At 36.9% G+C, this 11,970-nt stretch overlaps 1 protein-coding gene across 5 annotated transcripts in view; it reads left to right on the forward strand.

Moving 5' to 3' along the window:
* Positions 1-11,970, forward strand: part of ST6GALNAC3 (ST6 N-acetylgalactosaminide alpha-2,6-sialyltransferase 3) — a 580,324-nt gene that overhangs the window by 386,409 nt on the left and 181,945 nt on the right. The window lies entirely within an intron of this gene.

Genomic DNA, 11,970 nt, shown 5'->3' on the forward strand with positions numbered 1-11,970 from the left:
TCCTGGGCTTTAGTGGAGGAGAATGGGTCCTAAGGACTTCAGAGTGAAAATATGTAAGATAATAAAACATCTCTCTTGCTTATTTTGACTACCACTTATAGTGTAACTCAAGTGCAGTACACTAATAAGACCTCCCTCTTGGTAAGAAAAAGAGAAAATAAAGAAAGAATAGAAAATTCCATTTAACTATAATATAAATTGACCCAGAATTTATAGTTGGGGGAATTCATTCAGTAGACATACTTACAAGAATGCATGAAGATGCAGCTGTAGAATTTAATCACAACTATGTTTGTAATTACAGAACATAAAATATAAGTGGCCATCAATAGACAACTGGCCATAAAAACCATGGTGCACCTCTATTATGAAATACTTAGCAGCCCTTAAGAATGGGGTAGATCTTCCATTGTATTCTCATAAAAAGTTATCTAGAATATAAATCAATCTCATACTCTCCAATGTAAAGATTTTTTAAAAGGCTTTGACCAACTTAAGTGTACATGATTTTAGAATTATAAATGGAATTATCAAATGTCTACTTGTATTTATTAATCTAGTTACTCATTCACATATAAGATCACATATATTACTTTGGAAATATTTCCATTTTTTGCATTGCATGAATTAGTATTTTTTAAATATTTCACAAGCAATTTAACAGCAGTTTAACAAACTGAATCTCCTCTCTAAGTCATCCACACATATTTTTCAGCATACGTTAACTTATTTCCATCTGTTACTTGACATGCAGCATTTGTTGGCCCACACAAGATGCTTTCACTAGAAATTTGATCCCAAATCACAGTACCATGCAGAACATCAAGAAATATTTTTTTATTATCATTCATTCTGTAGGAGTCTATGTAGGGTTTCACAAAATTATTACTTTGTTGCTTATTAAATGATCTTTGAAAGGTTTCTTTACACAATCTCAAAATGGAGATCAGATTCTTACCACCAGCAGTAAACACAAGACTATGCTGTGATAAACTTCTTTGTCCCCTTTTAATCAATTCTAACAGGTGACCTCAATAAGCATCCTGAACTATTGACTGAGGTGGTTTCGGGCTACTGTGTCTTTCCCAAACAACAATCTTTTGTTCAAAATTAAGCCACGAGGAAAGCTTCTCATAATCTGAGAGACTTTGTCAGGACCTAGAGATAGTTATCCTTCTTTTCTGAAAGACAATTTGGGGAAAGTAACTTCACCTTTTACTCAGGCATTTATGGAATTTATATAGATGTGCAAAAATATCCAATATGTAGTTTGAAGTAGTTTGAAGTAAAAGAAGTAAAAGAACAAGTTGCAGAATCATATTTATAGTGAACCATTTGTACTGAAAAAAAAGGCTGTATACAAGTAAATATTATCTATAATGTTTATAGGTGACCACATATTCATAAACTTTTTCTGGAATAATACATAGGGATTACTCCTAAGGTGGTCGGGGGAGGACCCCAGGAGGAGGAGGAAGACACTTTTTTTTGTCTTTTTTTACCCTTGTCTCAGTGTTGACAGAATGTAGTAAATGGAAATTAGTTTTAAATGGACTCCTTTCCTTTTCTTCTCTCCCCTCTGCCTCTCTCTACAAGCCGTTTCTCATTTGGAGTTTTGCTTGCTATTCCCTTGTGCCAAATTAAACCACTGTTCTCCTGGTGGAAAAGGACAGAGCCTGTTCAAAGACTCTAGCCTCTTTCCCATCCATTTTCTACTGTCGCCACTCACCAAAGCCCTGGGTCATGCTCCATCTGTAATTTGTAAATCCCTGAATGTATGCAGGATGCTTTACAAGGTAGATGATTCAAAAGGCAAGGTCCTTATCCCAGGCGATGATACTCCAAGTCACAGAGACAAACAGCAGGAAGAGTAAATCATTTTCTTGAGCTGTAACACACACAACAGCAGGAAAGGAGATCAGTTTGGGGAAAACTGACCGAAGGAAGCAAATTTTAAGAGATGAGTAAAGGAGAAGGAAAAGCACAAAACATACTTGATAATAAAGCTAAATGCAGTTTTTCCAAATTTTAATGAAACCAAAGGTAGAGAAGCAGGATATCAAGGCAGCCTAAATGAATCAGCCTCAAAGGTAAGAGAGAGGAACAAAGATACAAAAGCTTCAACATGAAAGCAGAGAGAAAAGGGAGCCAGTGTTTGATAAGTACACACTGTGAAACAGGCAGTTTGTTGCTTCAGTTTGGTACAAGCATCCCTGGCAAAGAGTACCTAAACAATAGAAAATTTTTCTCATATAACAACCAGTCTGGATAAAGCAGTTACTGGAATTGATTCAGTCAATCAATAAAATTAGAGCTGTGGATCAGTTCAGCATCTCTGTGATGCTTTGGCCGCCCCATTGTTCCCAGAGTCTGAGAAAGCTGTGGCCGTGTCCAGCATCACATTCTCCCAGAATTCACTTCCAAGTCTGGAAGTATTTCTCGACGTGTGACTCTCTGATCAGGAAAAACCATCTTGCTCAGAACCCTCAGCAATTTCCCTTCACATCCCGTAGGCCAACGCTGTGTCACATGTTCACCCAACCACAGGGACTGCGTCCACGCTTTTGAGATCAAGGGATCTCTTCCTGATCCCCCCCAAAAAGTTGGAGCTCTGTCAGCAAGTAAGAAAAGGTGATGGTTTCCAGGAAAGGGACCGATAATATCTTCCCCATTATTCATTCCTCTTAAATAATCTTCTGAGGAAAGTATTATTATTGCCATTTGTATCAGTTTTCTAGTGTTGCCACACACTGTACCACAAAGTAGGTGACTTAAACAACAGAAATTTATTGTATCATAGTTCTAGAGGATAGAAGTTCAAAATCAAGGTGTTGACAGGGTTTATTCCTGTCTGAAGACTGTGAGTGAAGTGGCAGTTTCAGGTCTTGCTCCTTGGCTTGTAGGTGGCTGTCTTTTCCAATGTCTCTTCACATTGCTCTTCTTCTATGTGTATCTCTGTCCAAATGTCCCCCCTTTTATAAGTACACTAGTTATATTGAATTAGGGCCCACTCTAAATACTTCATTTTAACTTGATTACCCCTGTAAAGATCCTACCTCTAAATAAGCTCACTTCTGAGGTACGAAACATTATTCAACATACAAATTGTAGGAGGCACAATTCCATCCATAACACCATTGAACAGAAGAAACTGAAGCTAGTAGAGATTAGCTAACTTGCCCCAAGACTATAATATCTCCAAACCTAAGTCTGTTTTATCACAAAGTGGTGTTCTTTCCACCATAACACAAGAAAACAAAATTTAATATATTAAAAAGATAGTGAGTGAACAATATTGTGATATTTCTAATGTATATGACAGAATATAGAAATATTATACGGATATGTGAAAAAAAACACAGATTTTCAGCTAAAACATTTGAATCAGTATCCCAGTGTAGATGTAGTTTAAAATACAGTTTTAGATCAGATAACATGAAATAGAACCTAAGAGTTAAGTAAACTTTAAGCTCTATATACTAAATGAAATGAAGGCAGCAGAAGAATTCAAGGAAATGGGGCAGAAAGAATAACTGGCCCACCAAACACTATCAGCAAACAAAATTTGCCAAAGGACAAGCCATCCAATGGCACCTTAGTCACAACTGCAAAGACCTTTACTCCGTATCAGATCACATTCTGAGTTTCTGGGTGGATGTATTTTTGGAGTGCCACAATTCAGCTCTCTAAAGTATTGAATAAATGTCAGGAGGGAAAAATGAATGAATGCTTAATGTAGCTTCGATATTTAGTATAAAGAATTATGCATTTATATTACAGGAAAGTAATCTGTGTTTAAAAGTATAGAGTAATACAAATGCATATCAAACACACAGATAAGATAGGAAACCCAAGAATGGATGCTTAAAGAATAATATTTAGAAGCTGTGTTAAAGGGTAACACCATGGCATTTGGGAGCTTCACTCTACGGCATCTTAGATTTAAATGAATTGAATGTAACTTGTGGTCCAGTGGCATAATAGATCATATGATCATATTCAATGAGATTTTACTATTGCTGGAGTTATATTATTTGTGACTTGAGCTTCTCTAAATGATTACTATCTATTATTTTAGTATTGATATTTTTAAAACATTTAGACTGTAGAATGATATTCTGATATATGGAAGCATTTTAATAGGATCACGCCCACTGTCATTTTTTTTCTAGCATACTTCAGGTGTGGCCTTGTTCAATGATAGAGAGCTCAGAAGCTTCTAGTCCTTCTCTCCCACCTTGTAACTGCATAGATCACACTCAACATAGCCAACAAGGGGGTGGGTATCATCGTCCTACTAAACAGAAAACAATTCTCTATCAGGTAATGTGGCTAATTTTTTTTCTGGTACCTGGTAGAAGCATTATTGTTTACAGCAGAGATGTGCTGATTAGCATACTGAGGCAAGAAATGGGCAGCCAAAACTATTATTGGAAAACTCAGGGTAATATGTCAGATACATTTAGACATATAATCAAACTAGAGCTTGTCCTACATCATCAATTATTGACATGACAGGGAGTGGTTGTTCTTCACTTTATAAATAGATCCAAGTACAACTTAGACTGGGGCCCAAAAAGACAAGACTCAGACAGCCTAATGGGATAATTTTATTTCCAAAGAGGCAAGGATGTCAATAAGTTTAGAAGTAGAATCACCTCTACAATCCTGGAGAAGCAGAGTTTGTCCTTCTGGCTGTACATTGCTTTAAATGCAGCATTGTATTAGGTTGGTGCAAAAGTAATTGCGGTTCAAAGGGTTAAAAATAATTGCAAAAATTACTTTCGCACCAACCTAATATATTAAAAGCACCCAAAATAGAGTGCGGAATGAAGGGTCTTAGGCAGCACTATCATGAGTCTTTCAACTTTGCTAATCTTAACAATCAGAAATAGTTTTTAAAAGGACTTGTGGGGCAGCACGTACATGGGAGAAAGTGGTGCCACTTAATTTCAGAACCAGGCACAGTGTTGATTTGACTGTACTTGTCAATAGCCACTGAGGGAAACCTCCTTGAGACAGAATCATTGTTTAATAATGTGCTGTGTGTGAAACGTGGGTTTCGTTGGACACATCATGTGCTAATAAACTCCAGAGTTTCTGAGGCTCATAGAAATGGAGCCTGTGAGATCAGACTGGTCTTCTGCTTGCGTTAGGTAGGACCCTGCTCCCTGTTGGATCTTGGGGTTCTTGCAAATCTTTATTAGCTGATTTATACCCATGGAGAGAGAGCATCCACTTCCACTACCACTGAAATGTGACAACAAAGATTCAATAGAAATAGAGTGATACTACTTTGTGATGGAATAAAAAAGGACTTTTGTCCCAAGAAGGAAGGAGTCTGGGCCCATCCCAAGCAATACTGTGAATTAAGTGAAAAATATTTTTTGCTAAAACCTCATCTTCTTTCATTTAATGGTTCTGTTCTCTCTTTCAGTTACCCATGTAAACAGATTGCCATCACCCTGAGGCTTTCCACGGCTCTGTGCATCTTCCCAGTACTGAGGTTCCCAACATAGAAAAACTATTCTACAATGTGCCACATGCCCCAGACCTTCCCAACTCATTCTTTAAAAAACATTATTGAGCAACTATTGTGTTTGACTCTATATTGTGGGACATACGTGGGAGTTTATCAATATGCTTTTCTTTCCAAGGCACATTTAGAGCTCAAGGAGGACTTCAGTGTCTTAAGGAGAGACTGATAATGGAGGTTTTAGGTCCAACGAGGTGGCTTAGCTCATGAAAAGAGGAGGCTGGAGACCAGGCTAGGGGGGCTTGGATCAGATCTTGTTAAAGGCAATCAACTGTTACCGCTCTGTGGAGAGCAGGCTTTGGAGAAATGACTAGAAGTCAGCAGAAGGAAATATATATGAATATTGACACAGTGGAGTGGAGGCTTGGAGCGTGAGTGGAAGAAAGCAGAAAAAATTATTTAAGGTGAACATCCCTTAGGAAATAATGAAAAATGGCATGTGATTGGGCTCTGATAGTAGTTTTCTGGAAGAAGCAAGCAGAATTAAGCAAATGCCCCTGCTAGTCATTATTTCACAAATGAAATAGAACAAAAAATTCTGGCCAATCCAGCATTGTGCCTCTCCAAGATGCTGCTGGTTTTGATCTTGTCAATCCCAAGAAAAGAGGAGGTAGGGCTGGAGGACGTATATGGGTTAAGCAACCAGTGACACAGCTCAGGAAATAACGTGGTGGGAAATATTCATTCATTCCACTTCTTTCTTTTTAAAAACAAACAGTTTCGTTAATATATAATTCACATTCCATATAGTTTGCTCATTTAAAGTGTACAGTTTAGTGGCATCCAGTACTATATCTGGAGTTGTATAATCATTGCTGCAATCAATTTTAGCACATTTTAGTCACCGCAGAATGAAATCCCACACCCCTTAGCTGTCACCCCTCAGACTTCCAGGCTCTGCTAGCCTTAGGAAAACACTGATTTACTTTCTCTTCTACAGATTTGCCTATTTTGGATATTCCATATCAATAGAGTCATAATATGTGGTTTTTTGAGACTGACTTATTTATTTATCATAATATTTTCAAGGTTTATCCATGTTGTGGCAAGTATCATTATTTCATTCCAATTTAAGAATAAAAATATGCTATTATATGACTATACCACATTTTATTTATCCGTTCATCAGCTAATAGACATTTGGGTTGTTTCTCCTTTTTGACTATTATGAGTAATGCTGCTATGAACATTCATATATAAGTTTTTCTGTGGATGTGAGTTTTCATTTCTTTTAGGCATATACCTAGGAGTGGAATTGCTGGGTCATAGGGAAACTTTATATGTAGAGTTTTGAGCAAGTGCCAAACTGCTTTTCAAAGCAGCAGCATCATTTTACGTTCCAGCCAGCAGTGTATGAGAGTTCCAATTTCTCCACATCCTCACCAATACTTGTTATTATTTGTCTTTTTTATTATAGCCATCCTAGTATTTCACTATGGTTTTGATTTGGGTTTTCCTGATGGCGAATGGTTCTGAGAACATTTTTGTGGGCTTATTGACCCCTTTCACTTCTTTATCCTGACTAGTAAACTAGAGATTTGGCCCAGCACAATGGAGTAGCAATGGCAGAAAAGTCTCCACACTCTAATGTCTGTGGACAGAACAACTTCTAGAGTCTCTGCAGGAAGACTTAGGAAGGTTGCTTCAGGTTTGAAATTTGTCACCTGGACCCCAGTATTGCTGAAGCATGATATCCAGACGTCTGCCACTACTGCATGTGTTCCCAAGAAAGGCATCTAGAAGAGGCTTTAGGAAGGGTAGGAAGGACGGGAAGAGGACTTCATAGCAGGCACCTGCCAGGGGCTGAACTGGACTCCCGATTTCCAGGTGAACATCAGACAGTGCATACCCCATTGTCCGCTTTCATTCTCCCCATTTTAAGCTCTGAAATTTTACAGATTCAGAACACAGTGTCATTCTTACATTAATGAGAAGTTGAAAATTTCCAGGTGATATCTGAAACACTGAACATATTTCTCATTTAAGAACCAGTAAGAAAGTTTTGTGTTTTTTCTTTTGTCGTATAAAAATATACTGATATTGCCAGGATAAAACAGATGGTGAGCATAGGGCGTCAAGTTAGTAAGGACGTTTACAAGGTAAAACGTAAGATGTTATATACGTTTAGAATAAATATCTTACTGAGTAAGACAGAATTTTCTAGGTCTGAGATGCTTCTAGTGTAAGAGTTAAGAATTGAGCATCTTCTCGTTTTTAAGCTCATCAAGAAATAGGAATGGGAGGTCATTTATTCTGGAAAGACCAACAGAGTTATTCTTTAGTTGTTGGTATCGATTTTGTTAATATGAAATTATTTCAATGCTGGTGGTCTAAGGAAGTATCTTTTATCACTCACTGCAGTCTAACTAAACACAAGGCAAACAAAGAAGTACACAAAATGGAAGATAAAAGGAATGAGTGTAGTTGCTATCCAATTTGTATTTTAAAAAATGGTTCCAAAAATATTGGCAGGAATTCAGAGAACTAGCTGGGTCAAATTGACTTTCATTTTAAAAATAGATGGAAATTTATAGTATTGAGTTGTTTGGACCAATGTTACAGCAATATCTTGGTTAGAATCATAAAAAGAATGAGAAGCCATGCTTACTCTTCTACTTGAAAATGTAAGAATGGGGTGGCCAGTTAGCTCATTAATGTAAGAATGACACTGGTTAGCTCAGTTGGTTAGAGCATGGTGCTACTAATGCCAAGGTGATGCCAGTTCATTCCCCACATGGGCCACTGTGAGCTGTGCCCTCCTTAAAGAAAAAAAAAAAAAAAAGGTAATTGTGGTTTAAAAGGTTAAAAATTGCCAAAAATGCAACTGAAAAAAAAAGAAAATGTAAGAACAATTCTTGAGATGTTGGAACTACATCAAAGGAAATACACTGGAAGTTATTTGTACCAATGAGATTTGAGTTAGGGATATATGAGTTTCCCAATGCTGCTGTAACAAATTACCGTAGACTTAGTGGCTTAAAGCAACACAAATTTATTTTCTTATAGTTTTGAAGTTAGAAGTCAAAAATAGGTAGGCAGTTCTGCGTTCCTTCTGGAACTTCTAAGAGAATGCAAGGCTGTCCACCTTTCTCTGCTCGTGGTCCTACATCACACTGACCTCTGCTTCCATTGTCACATCTACTTTTCTGACTCTCCTGTCTCCTTTTTTCTCTTATAACGGTCTTTGTGATTACACTGGGCCTGAATAATCCAGGGTAATCTCTCCATCTCAAAATCTTTAATTTAATTACAATGGCATAATTTCCTTTGTTATGTAAGGTAACATATTCACAAGTTTCAGGAATAAGGATATGGACATCTTTATGGGGCCATTAGTCTACCTATCTCAGGGAAGAAGGAATTTCTCAACCCTTGGAATATCAACCTGAACTTGGTGGAGGGTGTGTTTGTTTTGTGAGGGCTGAACCTGACTTCCTAGGGCACAGTTAAAATTTGGTGGGCTGTCCCGAAGTGTCATCTGCTGACAATAAAGTCAAAGGCTTAAATGGCATAGAATAAGAGTTAGAATAAGAGTTCACAGCATAAATTTGTAGGACATGATTTTAACCGATTTCATACAAGGAGCTCTGGGCAGAAAGTTTAGAATGAGTATTCATATTGAATTTAATTTATTTACATTTGGAGGCATGATTTTGAGCTAAAAATAGTATGTGAAAGATATTATGGGCTTTGATATCTACCTGTCACCAAAAATACCTTGAGGGCCTTGTGCAAGGTAGTATGCTGGGTACTGGGGAAGACAATACAGATGAGACAGACCCTACAGTCTAGCAACCTGCAGCCAGAGAGAGCACATATAATATCAGAATGTGTTACAATGGGAACAAAAGAATGAGCCGTGAGATCAGAGAGAGGGACACTAGAGGAAGGGTGGGCCAAGAAGCTGGAGCACAAAATTTAAAGGAACAGAGAGGAGAGAGTGGATCCAAGAATAGCAATACTAGTTACACATTGTGTACTGTCTGCCTCCCACTGGTCTGAGGTCTTTGTATAGTATATAAACTCATTTAATCCTCACAATTTAAGTCTGGTTAATTGACATCCTACCGTGTTTCCCCGAAAATAAGGCCTAGCCGGACCATCAGCTCTAATGTGTCTTTTAGAGCAAAAATTAATATAAGACCCAGTTTTATTTTAATATAAGACCAGGTCATAATATGATATAATATAATATAATATAATATAATATAATATAATATAATATAATATAATATAATATAATATAATATAATTAATATAATATAATACCGGGTCTTACATTAATTTTTTCTCCAAAAGACACATTAGAGCTGATGGTCCAGCTAGGTCTTATTTTCGGGGAAACATGGTAGATGTTTCGCAAACACATCTCCAATTCTCCTACCTGCTGTTACCACTCTCTAGTTCAGAACATTATATAATTTTTGCCACTCTTTCCCAACTGGTGTCCCTGTCCTCTTCTCTTATCCTACACCAAAGTGAGCTATTTTTAAAGTAAATCTAGCTCTGCACTTCAAATCTTTCAAATCCTGCCCAGAATAAAAAATGACTTCTTTAACTTTCCATTCAAAGCCTTCAAGAATCTGACCTCCAGTCCACCTCTTTGACCTCGCCTCCATTCTCTTTCCTCACTCTTACTATTTACAATCCTGAAATGTGGATCCCATCTCTCTGTAGACAGCTGTGCTGTTTCACACCCTTGGACCTGCCCTCCACATCTCCATTCCCCAGGTGAATCCTGCTGTTCAAGTTTCACCTTAAATGCCTGCTCCCGCTCAGAATTTCTTTGCCAGTCCCCACCATCTCCACCTGTGTACAGTACGCCTCCCTTTTTTTTTTTTTCCCTCAGTGCCCTAGCACAACTCCAGCATTTATGCCTCTGTTCTCCCCAGTAGATTTGAAGGTTCTTCAAAGAAAGGACATAGAATTTTCATCCTCCCGTCTCCAGCCCTTGCCCAGTACTGGGCACATAAATGCCATTCAGCCAATTTTTGTTAAATCCAACTAAACTAAGTAGGAAAGCATCTCCCTTTAATTGTGGTTGTGCTTTTTTGACATTCAAAGAGTGGCAGTACAATTGTGGGTGATTTGAGGACACTTAAAAATGGAAAGGACTCCACATTGAAAGCCTCTTGAATGAAGTGAAAATGAATATCAAAATCAATATGCTGTTCAGTTTAGGAATATGAATAAATGATTTCAAATGAATTGAATTTCCCTCTCAACATTAAGTGGTAAAACAAAATGAATTATTAGGTAAGGTATTTGAAATAATAGCTCTCTCCTAACTTCTACAATTTGCTTTTACTTCTCCTACAGACCTCTAAGTGTTTGTCATGGTGATCTGAGAAATGTTTATCTCCCTTAACCTCCTAAAGGGCAAGGGCTGAAGGGCTGTCTGTTTCTTAGAATCCAAATTCAGAATTATTCCCTGGCATTAGTCTCTTCTACCTTTGTTCTACCATAACATTTCTTCTTCTTAAATGATTGTTTTCACATGGAAAACCTCATATTTGAAGATTGTGGTTATGTAGGGGAGAAGTTTAATAATATGAAAAATAGAAATTTGAAAATGTGAAAGATTGCCTTTGTTTCTCCTTCAAACCTTGCTTCCCACAGATAACCTCTATTAAGGTTGTAGCCCTTTTTCTATTCATATACATACACACACACACACACACACCCTGTACTTCGGTGGTCATTGTTCTTTCTGCTTCTTATTATTACATGAACTTGTACTCTTAGCATTATTCTGCCACTTGAGTTATTTTTTAAGTATTATCTAATAATATGTCTTAGAAAATCTACATAGCTACACATACACACACACAAACATATATATGTACTTTTTTCTTTTTCTTATTGTTTGCTTTTATATGTTTTTTTCTTTCGATTTTTTTGGTTTTTGCTTAAGCTATTTGAGTCAGGTTTCTATAATGGGCCAACTGAAAAAAAACCCTCTCTGCTTTTTTTGCTGTTACTATATATGCTATTACTGTATATGACTTTTGCTATTGTTACATATGAGTTTTCTATAAATGGAAGATTTTTGCTAGGAGTGATTCCTAGAAGCGAGGTTACTAGGTCAGGGAGTATGTGCATTTTATATTTTGATAGCTACATACTGACAGCTTCAAAAAGAGTTGTGCTTGGATAGTATCTGAGCTTGTTCTTTTCACCACATGGGCAAAAATACTATCAATCTTTTTCACATTCTCAATCTAATGGGCAAATATATTATCTTATTTTAATTTTTATTCTCGTATATTAGTGAGATTGATGAATGTTGAATAAGTTTCTTAGCCATGTGTATTTCTTTTCTTGTGAATGATCCTTTCTTAAGATTTCTTTTGGCTTATTTGTCTATAATTTTTTAAAAAGTACTCTATATAAAATGAATAATAAACCATCGCATATTATATGTCTTAGGTATT

This window comes from Rhinolophus sinicus, linkage group LG06 (assembly GCF_036562045.2).
Source record: "Rhinolophus sinicus isolate RSC01 linkage group LG06, ASM3656204v1, whole genome shotgun sequence".
NCBI classification, from domain to species: Eukaryota; Metazoa; Chordata; class Mammalia; order Chiroptera; family Rhinolophidae; genus Rhinolophus; species Rhinolophus sinicus.